Raw genomic sequence first — 12,158 nt, 5'->3', positions numbered from 1 at the left:
TTCACTTATTAACTGTTCTGTTAATTAGTTGTCGTCTTCAGTTAACTGTTTGGTTCAATTCTGCAAATGTGATGTTCAATTCTTCAGACTGCAATTTTGTATTGTCTTCCATGTGAGAAATAAATTGAATTTATCTTTACAAAATACATGAGAAACGAATACAATTGCTATATTTCCAAGTTGTCAAGCATGCTTGGTTTGGTTATACATTGTGCAATGTGGTGCTCAGTTAACGTTTGGTTCATTTGTGTTGTGGTGTTTAGTTAACTGTTTGGTTCAATTCTGCAATGCGATGTTCAATAGTTGTGGGTGCATTCTGTTACGAAGTAATGTCACTCGACTATTATCAACCTGACTGCAATCTTTTTCTGTCGGTAAGGATTGCACCATGTATACCATGTGAGGAATAAATTGAATTTGGCTATAGTAAATACATGAGAAACAAATACAATTGCTACAATTGGCTGTAGTTAACTGTTTGGTTAACCGTCTGATCTTCTATTAAGAGTATGTTATATTGTGCAATGTGGTGCTCAGTTAATGTTTGGTTCATTTGTTGTGGTGTTTAGTTAACTGCTTGGTTCAATTCTACAATGCGATGTCCAATTGTCGTGGGTAGAATTTTGTATTGTTGTGCATGTGAGGAATAAATCGAATTTGGCTGCACTTAATACATGAGAAACATATACAAGTGCTATATTTCCTAGTTCTTAATTATGCTTGGTTTGGATAAATGGGTTTTCCGTGTGACTTGAATTAATCTGATGAATCTGCAATGTGCTTATTTTTCATCAACATATTTTACTGATAGCATGCGAACCCTTATTTAACCTGATGACTAACTACCTTATATGTGTTGCAGGGAAACAATGGGAAGCACTGAGGTTTACAATCGAGGTTAGCACGTGCATGGTCCATTCTCTAATAGCACAGTGCAATTACAGGAACCATTCTAATATTTTGGTTTTTAACAATTTGGTCTTGCACATGTAGGTCTTTCCCTCAGAGGTTTTGACCCACTGTTCGACCCTTTTTGCATATGGGGAAATGAGTTGTTCATGAATATCAATCAAATCAAGAAACTCAGAAAGATTGTTAGGATAAAGAAATTAGCGACAAAAAACAACAAGATCTTTGTCTGCACAATGAAGAAGACATCAGTTCACTACAAGATGGTACTAACTATTATACCTTGCCTTTTTTATTCCTTTGCCCCATTTCCAATATAGAGAAGATATTTATGCACATCCTTGTTTTCAGGCCTTTCCAAAGCAGTTCACTGATGATTACCTCTCAAACCACCTCTATGGTCAGGAGGCGAGGAAGGTTTTCATACAACACCCACAGTTCAATATTGAAGTGTTCCTGAAGAGGACGAAGGACGAACGGTCAATCATCCACAGGCACTGGCCTAAAGTTGCACAGACCTTCAACATGAATGAAGACTCAATATTCGCCTTCCGCTTCAGCAGTTTTCCAGATGAGATGCATCTGTCTATATACCGTCTATGATGCTAATTTCGAAAGGTTCTACATGTTGCATGTGGAACTTGGTGCTGGTGCAGTTGTGTAATGGGGTAGCTGAGTGCTGAAGCTATATCATGTTGTACTCTGATGTATTTCAATTATGAAATTCTGCTTCCTTAATATGGAAATGAAATATATTGTGTGCTTAATATGAATGTCAATTCAATTAATAATTGGATTATTAATAATAGGGCAATTAGCCTGCTAATGGCGAATCAGCTTGCTAATTGGGTTTTGATATTGCAAACGGTTATTGAAAAAATACCGTGGGCGATGACCTCAGGCAACGCACACGGTTTCTAGGAATAAACCGTATTGGATCAATGCACAATCACACACGACTTTCTCTTGAAAACTGTTTGCATTAGGCCACCTTGCGCAAATGTTTACCACATAAAAACTGTGTGTGATGGACAACCTTTGCCACACAGTTTCTTCTACGGACCGTGTATGATACATTCAATAATGCAAACGATTTAACGGGAAAAATTGTGTGTGATGTACCTGTGAACGAAAATGTTTTCCTTGGAGCGACTGTGTGGGATGTACTTACGAACGAAAACGTTTAGCGGGGACTGACTGTGTGGGATGTACTTGTGAGTGGAAACAATTTCGCCATATAATTGTATTTTTTAGCTTTACTGTACGTATTTCCGTATTTGAGCTCTCGCCGGTCGCACACGACCTCAATTTGCCGAGCGTGTGTGCCAGGAGGGCATATCCCCGACGGTTTCTGGGTCGTGTGGGAAGGACCCTCCTATCGCCCACACTCACTTGGCGACGGTTCCAAATGCCGTCGTGGAAAGGGGTTAAAACCGTTTGTATAGGGCCGACGCATACCAATGGGAGAGGATCAGCTGAGTCTTCGGGGATGGGGGCCGGACACCTGATCCACTCTGCCTTCTTTGTCCAGACCTGTTTAAGGGTGAAATCATTAGTGTATCCCTTTGGATCAATGAATCAAGTTATAGGCGAAAACTTAACCCTTACCAGGGTGGCCGGATGGTTGCAGTCAAGGCCGACGTCCTCAGACGTCTCCGGCCACGACTTTTGGGACTTAAAGAGCAGTTTCCAGATCTCTTTGTGCGTCGTGCCGAAGAATTGTTGTAGAGTTCGCGGCCCTTCTGGATTAAACTCCCACAAACGGAGAGGCCGTCGCTGGCAGGGAAGGGTGCGGCGAACGAGCATCACCTAGATCATGTTAGTGAGGCGGATGTTCTTCTCTATGATACTTTTGATGCGCTTTTGCAGCATCAACACCTCATCGGACGATCCCCAGTCTAGACCCTTGTTGGTCCACGACGCGAGCCACAACGAGGGTCCGGATCTGAATGCAGAGTGGCTGCCCACTTGGTGCCGCGGGGTTCGGTGATGTAGAACCACTCCCGCTGCCATGTCTTGACGGTATCCACAAAGGCCCCTTGAGGCCAGGTAGCGTGGGGAAGCTTGCTCACCATGGCGCCACCGCAATCTGCGTGCTCCCCGTCGACCACCTTCGGCTTCACGTTGAAGATCTTGAGCCATAGACCGAAGTGTGGGGGGATGCGGAGAAATGCCTCGCACATGACAATGAACGCCGAAATGTGGAGGAAGGAGTTCGGGGCTAGATCGTGAAAATCTAGCCCATAGTAGAACATGACGTCGCGAACAAAGGGGTGAAGGGGGAACCCTAACCCGCGGAGGAAGTGAGGGATAGACACGACCCTCTCGCCGGGCTCTGGAGTGGGGATGACTTGCCCCTTGGCCGGGAGCCTGTGTGCGATTTCCGCGGTCAAATACCTCGCCTCCCGGAGTCCCTCGATATCCTTCTTCGTCACGGAAGAGGCCACCCACTTGCCTTGAGAGCCGGATCCAGACATGGCCGGAGTACGTGGTGGCGATGGCGAAAGATTTAGACTTGGGCGCTGGAGCTCAAGGACGGAAGGGCAGAGGAGGAAGAAGGCGTAAGGTAAAAGGATGGGTCCTTATCGCTTTATAAAGGCAACGAATATCAAGCGACCCCGCACAAGCCTTAAAATTTGCCTATTCCCAAGGGGTCGTGCGGGTGGCACGGTTGGATTACCCAAGCCCTCATTGATGAGAATCCCGTAATAAGGGGACACAATCTCTGCTTTGACAAGACGTGTCACCGGAGGTTGCGTCTCGAAACGCAGAACGGAAGGTCGAAAATGAAGGAAATATGCCCTAGAGGCAATAATAAAGTATTATATATTTCCTTATATCATGATAAATGTTTATTATTCATGCTAGAATTGTATTAACCGGAAACATAATACATGTGTGAATACATAGACAAACAGAGTGTCACTAGTATGCCTCTACTTGACTAGCTCGTTAATCAAAGATGGTTATGTTTCCTAGCCATAGACATGAGTTGTCATTTGATTAACGGGATCACCTCATTAGGAGAATGACGTGATTGACATGACCCATTCCGTTAGCTTAGCACCCGATCGTTTAGTATGTTGCTATTGCTTTCTTCATGACTTATACATGTTCCTATGACTATGAGATTATGCAACTCCCGTTTACCAGAGGAACACTTTGTGTGCTACCAAACGTCACAACGTAACTGGGTGATTATAAAGGTGCTCTACAGGTGTCTCCAAAGGTACTTGTTGGGTTGGCGTATTTCGAGATTAGGATTTGTCACTCCGATTGTCGGAGAGGTATCTCTGGGCCCACTCGGTAATGCACATCACTATAAGCCTTGCAAGCATTGTGACTAATGAGTTAGTTGCGGGATGATGTATTACGGAACGAGTAAAGAGACTTGCCAGTAACGAGATTGAACTAGGTATCGAGATACCGACGATCGAATCTTGGGCAAGTAATATACCGATGACAAAGGGAACAACATATGTTGTTATGCGGTCTGACCGATAAAGATCTTCGTAGAATATGTGGGAGCCAATATGGGCATCCAGGTCCCGCTATTGGTTATTGACCGGAGAAGTCTCTCGGTCATGTCTACATAGTTCTCGAACCCGAAGGGTCCGCACGCTTAACGTTACGATGACAGTTTTATTGAGTTTTTATGTACCGAAGGAGTTCGGAGTCCCGGATGAGATCGGAGACATGACGAGGAGTCTCGAAATGGCCGATACGTAAAGATCGATATATTGGACGACTATATTCGTACTTCGGAAAGGTTCCGAGTGATTCGGGTATTTTTCGGAGTACCGGAGAGTTACGGGAATTCGTATTGGGCCTTAATGGGTCATACGGGAAAGGAGAGAAAGGCCTCAAAAGGTGGCTGTGCCCCTCCCCATGATCTGGTCCGAATTGGACTAGGGAAGGGGGGCGCCCCCTTCCTTCTTTGTCCTTCCCCCTTCCCTTCTCCTACTCCCACAAGGAAAGGAGTCCTACTCCCGGTGGGAGTAGGACTCCCCCCTTTGGCGCGCCTCTTCCCTTGGCCGGCTGCCTCCTCCTTGCTCCTTTATATACGGGGGCAGGGGGGCACCCCATAGACACAACAATTGATCCTTGAGATCTCTTAGCCGTGTGCGGTGCCCCCCTCCACCAAATTACACCTCGATAATACCGTTGCGGAGCTTAGGCGAAGCCCTGCGTCGGTGGAACATCATCATCGTCACCACGCCGTCGTGCTGACGAAACTCTCCCTCAACACTCGGCTGGATCGGAGTTCGAGGGACGTCATCGAGCTGAACGTGTGTAGAACTCGGAGGTGCCGTGCGTTTGGTACTTGATCGGTCGGATCGTGAAGACGTACGACTACATCAACCGCGTTGTGATAACGCTTCCGCTTTCGGTCTACGAGGGTACGTGGACAACACTCTCCCCTCTCGTTGCTATGCATCACCATGATCTTGCGTGTGCGTAGGAATTTTTTTGAAATTACTACGTTCCCCAACAGTGGCATCCGAGCCTGGTTTTATGCGTTGATGCTATGCACGAGTAGAACACAAGTGAGTTGTGGGCGATATAAGTCATACTGCTTACCAGCATGTCATACTTTGGTTCAGCGGTATTGTGAGATGAAGCGGCCCGGACCGACATTACGCGTACGCTTACACGAGACTGGTTTCACCGTTCGGAGCACTCGTTGCTTAAAGGTGACTGGCGGGTGTCTGTCTCTCTCACTTTAGTTGAACCGAGTGTGCCTACGCCCGGTCTTTGCGAAGGTTAAAACAGCACCAACTTGACAAACTATCGTTGTGGTTTTGATGCGTAGGTAAGAACGGTTCTTGCTAAGCCCGTAGGAGCCACGTAAAACATGCAACAACAAAGTAGAGGACGTCTAACTTGTTTTTGCAGGGCATGTTGTGATGTGATATGGTCAAGACATGATGTGATATAATGTGTTGTATGAGATGATCATGTTTTGTAACCGAGTTATCGGCAACTGGCAGGAGCCATATGGTTGTCGCTTTATTGTATGAGATGCAATCGCCATGTAATAGTTTTACTTTATCACTAAGCGGTAGCGATAGTCGTAAAAGCAATAAGTTGGCGAGACGACAACGATACTACGATGGAGATCAAGGTGTCGAGCCGGTGACGATGGTGATCATGACGGTGCTTCGGAGATGGAGATCACGAGCACGGTGCTTCGGAGATGGAGATCACAAGCACAAGATGATGATGGCCATATCATATCACTTATATTGATTGCATGTGATGTTAATCCTTTATGCATCTTATCTTGCTTTGATTGATGGTAGCATTATAAGATGATCTCTCACTAAAATTTCAAGACAAAAGTGTTCTCCCTGAGTATGCACCATTGCGAAAGTTCTTCGTGCTGAGACACCACGTGTTAATCGGGTGTAATAGGCTCTACGTTCAAATACAACGGGTGCAAAACAGTTGCACACGCGGAATACTCAGGTTAAACTTGACGAGCCTAGCATATATACAGATATGGCCTCGGAACACAGAGACCGAAAGGTCGAGCGTGAATCATATAGTAGATATGATCAACATAGTGATGTTCACCATTGAAACTACTCCATCTCACGTGTTAAACGGACATGGTTTAGTTGCTTTGGATCACGTAATCACTTAGATGATTAGAGGGATGTCTATCTAAGTGGGAGTTCTTAAGTAATATGATTAATTGAACTTAAATTTATCATGAACTTAGTCCTGATAGTATTTTGCAAATTATGTTATAGATCAAGAGCTCGCGTTGTTGCTTCCCTGTGTTTATTTTTGATATGTTCCTAGAGAAAAAATTATGTTGAAAGATGTTAGTAGCAAAGATGCGGATTGGATCCGTGATCTGAGGATTATCCTCATTGCTGCACAGAAAAATTATGTCCTTGATGCACCGCTAAGTGACAGACCTATTGCAGGACCAGATGCAGACGTTATGAACGTTTGGCTAGCTCAATATGATGACTACTTGATAGTTTAGTGCACCATGCTTAACGGCTTAGAATCGGGACTTCAAAGACGTTTTGAACGTCATGGACCATATGAGATGTTCCAGGAGTTGAAGTTAATATTTCAAGCAAATACCCGAGTTGAGAGATATGAAGTCTCCAACAATTTCTATAGCTAAAAGATGGAGGAGAATCGCTCAACTAGTGAGCATGTGCTCAGATTGTCTGGGTACTACAATCGCTTGAATCAAGTGGGAGTTAATCTTCCAGATAAAATAGTGATTGACAGAATTCTCTAGTCACCATCACCAAGTTAGTAGAACATTGTGATGAACTATAGTATGCAAGGGATGACAAAAGTAATTCCCGAGCTCTTCGCGATGCTGAAATCGACGAAGGTAGAAATCAAGAAAAAGCATCAAGTGTTGATGGTTAACATGACCACTAGTTTCAAGAAAAGGGCAAAGGGATAGAAGGGGAACTTCAAAAAGAATGGCAAGCAAGTTGCTACTCAAGTGAAGAAGCCCAAGTCTGTACCTAAGCCTGAGACTAAGTGCTTCTACTGCAAAGGGACTGGTCACTCGAAGCGGAACTGCCCCAACTATTTGGTGGATAAGAAGGATGGCAAAGTGAACAAAGGTATATTGGATATACATGTTATTGATGTGTACTTTACTAGTGTTTATAGCAACCCCTCGGTATTTGATACTGGTTCAGTTGCTAAAGTAGTAACTCGAAGCGGGAGTTGCAGAATAAACAGAGACTAGTAAAAGGCGAGGTGACGATGTGTGTTGGAAGTAGTTCCAAGATTGATATGATCATCATCGCACACTCCCTGTACTTTCGGGATTAGTGTTGAAACTAAATAAGTGTTATTTGGTGTTTGCGTTGAGCATGAATATGATTTGATCATGTTTATTGCAATACGGTTATTCATTTAAGTCAGAGAACAATTGTTGTTCTGTTTACATGAATAAAAACCTTCTATGGTCATACACACCAACGAAAATGGTTTGTTGGATCTCAATCGTAGTGATACACATATTCATAATATTGAAGCCAAAAGATGCAAAGTTAATAATGATAGTGCAACTTATTTGTGGCACTGCCGTTTAGGTCATATTGGTGTAAAGCGCATGAAGAAACTCCATACTGATGGATTTTGGAATCACTTGATTATGAATCACTTGATGCTTGCGAACCGTGCCTCATGGGCAAGATGACTAAAACGCCGTTCTCCGGTACTATGGAGAGAGCAACAGATTTGTTGGAAATCATACATACAGATGTATGTGGCCCGATGAATATTGAGGCTCATAGCAGGTATCATTATTTTCTGACCTTCACAGATGATTTGAGCAGATATGGGTATACCTACTTAATGAAACAGAAGTCTGAAACATTTGAAAAGTTCATATAATTTCAGAGTGAAGTGGAGAATCATCGTAACAAGAAAATAAAAGTTTCTACGATATGATCGCAGAGGTAAAATATTTGAGTTACGAGTTTGGCCTTCAGTTAAAACAATGTGAAATAGTGTCACTACTCACGCCACCTGGAACACCACAGTGTAATGGTGTGTCTGAACGTCATAACTGTACTTTATTGGATATAGTGCAATCTATGATGTCTCTTACCGATCTATCACTATCGTTTTTGGGGTTATGCATTAGAGACAGCTACATTCACGTTAAATAGGGCACCATCAAAATCCGTCGAGACGACGCCTTATGAACTGAGGTTTGGCAAGAAACCAAAGTTGTCATTTCTTAGAGTTTGGGGTTGCGATGCTTATGTGAAAAAGTTTCATCCTGATAAGCTCAAACCCAAATCGGAGAAATGTGTCTTCATAGGATACCCAAAGGAGACAGTTGGGTACACCTTCTATCACAGATCCGAAGGCAAGACATTCGTTGCTTAGTATGGATCCTTTCCTGAGAAGGAGTTTCTCTCGAAAGAAGTGAGTGGGAGGAAAGTAGAACTTGATGAGGCAACTGTACCTGCTCCCTTATTGGAAAGTAGTTCACCACAGAAATCTGTTCCTGTGACTCCTACACCAATTAGTGAGGAAGTTAATGATGATGATCATGTAACTTCAGATCAAGTTACTACCAAACCTCGTAGGTAAACCAGAGTAAGATCCGCACCAGAGTGGTACGGTAATCCTGTTCTGGAGGTTATGTTACTAGACCATGACGAACCTACGAACTATGAAGAAGCGATGGTGAGCCCAGATTCTGCAAAATGGCTTGAAGCCATGAAATCTGAGATGAGATCCATGTATGAGAACAAAGTATGGACTTTGATTGACTTGCCCAATGATCGGCGAGCCATTGAGATTAAATGGATCTTCAAGAGGAAGACGGACACTGATAGTAGTGTTACTATCTACAAAGCTAGAATTGTCGCAAAAGGTTTTCAACAAGTTTAAGGTGTTGACTACGATGAGAGTTTCTCACTCGTATCTATGCTTAAGTCTGCCTGAATCATGTTAGCAATTGCCGCATTTTATGAAATCTAGCAAATGGATAAACAAAACTGCATTCCTTAATGGATTTATTAAAGAAGAGTTGTATATGATGCAACCAGAAGGTTTTGTCAATCCTAAAGGTGCTAACAAAATATGCAAGCTCCAGCGATCCATCTGTGGACTGGTGCAAGCATCTCGGAGTTGGAATATACGCTTTGATAAGTTGATCAAAGGATATAGTTTTTACAGACTTGCGATGAAGCCTGTATTTACAAGAAAGTGAGTGGGAGCACTACAACATTTCTGATAAGTATATGTGAATGACATATTGTTGATCGGAAATAATGTAGAATTATTCTGCAAAGCATAAAGGAGTGTTTGAAAGGAGTTTTTCAAAGAAAGACCTCGGTGAAGCTGCTTACATATTGAGCATCAAGATCTATAGAGATAGATCAAGATGCTTGATCAGTTTTTTTCAATGAGTACATACCTTAACAAGATTTTGAAGTAGTTCAAAATAGAACAGTCAAAGAAAGAGTTCTTGCCTGTGTTACAAGGTGTGAAATTGAGTAAAGACTCAAAGCCAGACCACGGCAAAAGATAGAAAGAGAATGAAAGTCATTCCCTATGCCTTGACCATAGGTTCTATAAAGTATGCCATGCTGTGTACCAGATCTATTGTATACCCTACACTGATTTTGGCAAAGGAGTACAATAGTGATCTAGGAGTAGATCACTGGACAGCGGTCAAAATTATCCTTAGTGGAATAAGGATATGTTTCTCGATTATGGAAGAGACAAAAGGTTCGTCGTAAAGGTTACGTCGATGCAAGTTTTGACACTAATCTAGATGACTCTAAGTCTCGGTCTAGATACATATTGAAAGTGGGAGCAATTAGCTAAGAGTAGCTCCGTGCAGAGCATTGTAAACATAGAAATTTGCAAAATACTTACGGATCTGAATGTGACAGACCCGTTGACTAAAATTATCTCACAAACAAAACATGATCACACCTTAGTACTCTTTGGGTGTTAATCACATAGCGATGTGAACTAGATTATTGACTCTAGTAAACCCTTTGAGTGTTGGTCACATAGAGATGTGAACTATGGGTGTTAATCACATGGTGATGTGAATTTTTGATGTTAAATCACATGGCGATGTGAACTAGATTATTGACTCTAGTGCAAGTGGGAGACTGAAGGAAATATGCCCTAGAGGCAATAATAAAGTATTATATATTTCCTTATATCATGATAAATGTTTATTATTCATGCTAGAATTGTATTAACCGGAAACATAATACATGTGTGAATACATAGACAAACAGAGTGTCACTAGTATGCCTCTACTTGACTAGCTCGTTAATCAAAGATGGTTATGTTTCCTAGCCATAGACATGAGTTGTCATTTGATTAACGGGATCACCTCATTAGGAGAATGACGTGATTGACATGACCCATTCCGTTAGCTTAGCACCCGATCGTTTAGTATGTTGCTATTGCTTTCTTCATGACTTATACATGTTCCTATGACTATGAGATTATGCAACTCCCGTTTACCGGAGGAACACTTTGTGTGCTACCAAACGTCACAACGTAACTGGGTGATTATAAAGGTGCTCTACAGGTGTCTCCAAAGGTACTTGTTGGGTTGGCGTATTTTGAGATTAGGATTTGTCACTCCGATTGTCGGAGAGGTATCTCTGGGCCCACTCGGTAATGCACATCACTATAAGCCTTGCAAGCATTGTGACTAATGAGTTAGTTGCGGGATGATGTATTACGGAACGAGTAAAGAGACTTGCCAGTAACGAGATTGAACTAGGTATCGAGATACCGACGATCGAATCTCGGGCAAGTAACATACCGATGACAAAGGGAACAACGTATGTTGTTATGCGGTCTGACCGATAAAGATCTTCGTAGAATATGTGGGAGCCAATATGGGCATCCAGGTCCCGCTATTGGTTATTGACCGGAAAAGTGTCTCGGTCATGTCTACATAGTTCTCGAACCCGAAGGGTCCGCACGCTTAACGTTATGATGACAGTTTTATTGAGTTTTGATGTACCGAAGGAGTTCGGAGTCCCGGATGAGATCGGGGACATGACGAGGAGTCTCGAAATGGCTGAGACGTAAAGATCGATATATTGGACGACTATATTCGGACTTCGGAAAGGTTCCGAGTGATTCGGGTATTTTTCGGAGTACCGGAGAGTTACGAGAATTCGTATTGGGCCTTAATGGGCCATACGGGAAAGGAGAGAAAGGCCTCAAAAGGTGGTCGCGCCCCTCCCCATGATCTGGTCCGAATTGGACTAGCGAAGGGGGGCGCCCCCTTCCTTCTTTCTCCTTCCCCCTTCCCTTCTCCTACTCCCACAAGGAAAGGAGGAGTCCTACTCCCGGTGGGAGTAGGACTCCCCCCTTTGGCGCGCCTCTTCCCTTGGCCGGCTGCCTCCTCCTTGCTCCTTTATATACGGGGGCAGGGGGGCACCCCATAGACACAACAATTGATCCTTGAGATCTTTTAGCCGTGTGCGGTGCCCCCCTCCACCAAATTACACCTCGATAATACCGTTGCGGAGCTTAGGCGAAGCCCTGCGTCGGTGGAACATCATCATCGTCACCACGTCGTCGTGCTGACGAAACTCTCCCTCAACACTCTGCTGGATCGGAGTTCGAGGGACGTCATCGAGCTGAACGTGTGTAGAACTCGGAGGTGCCGTGCGTTCGGTACTTGATCGGTCGGATCGTGAAGACGTACGACTACATCAACCGCGTTGTGATAACGCTTTCGCTTTCGGTCTACG

The sequence above is a fragment of the Aegilops tauschii genome, chromosome 2 (genome assembly GCF_002575655.3).
Source record: "Aegilops tauschii subsp. strangulata cultivar AL8/78 chromosome 2, Aet v6.0, whole genome shotgun sequence".
In the NCBI taxonomy this organism is placed as follows: domain Eukaryota; kingdom Viridiplantae; phylum Streptophyta; class Magnoliopsida; order Poales; family Poaceae; genus Aegilops; species Aegilops tauschii.
Note: the sequence above shows the minus strand (reverse complement) of the source record.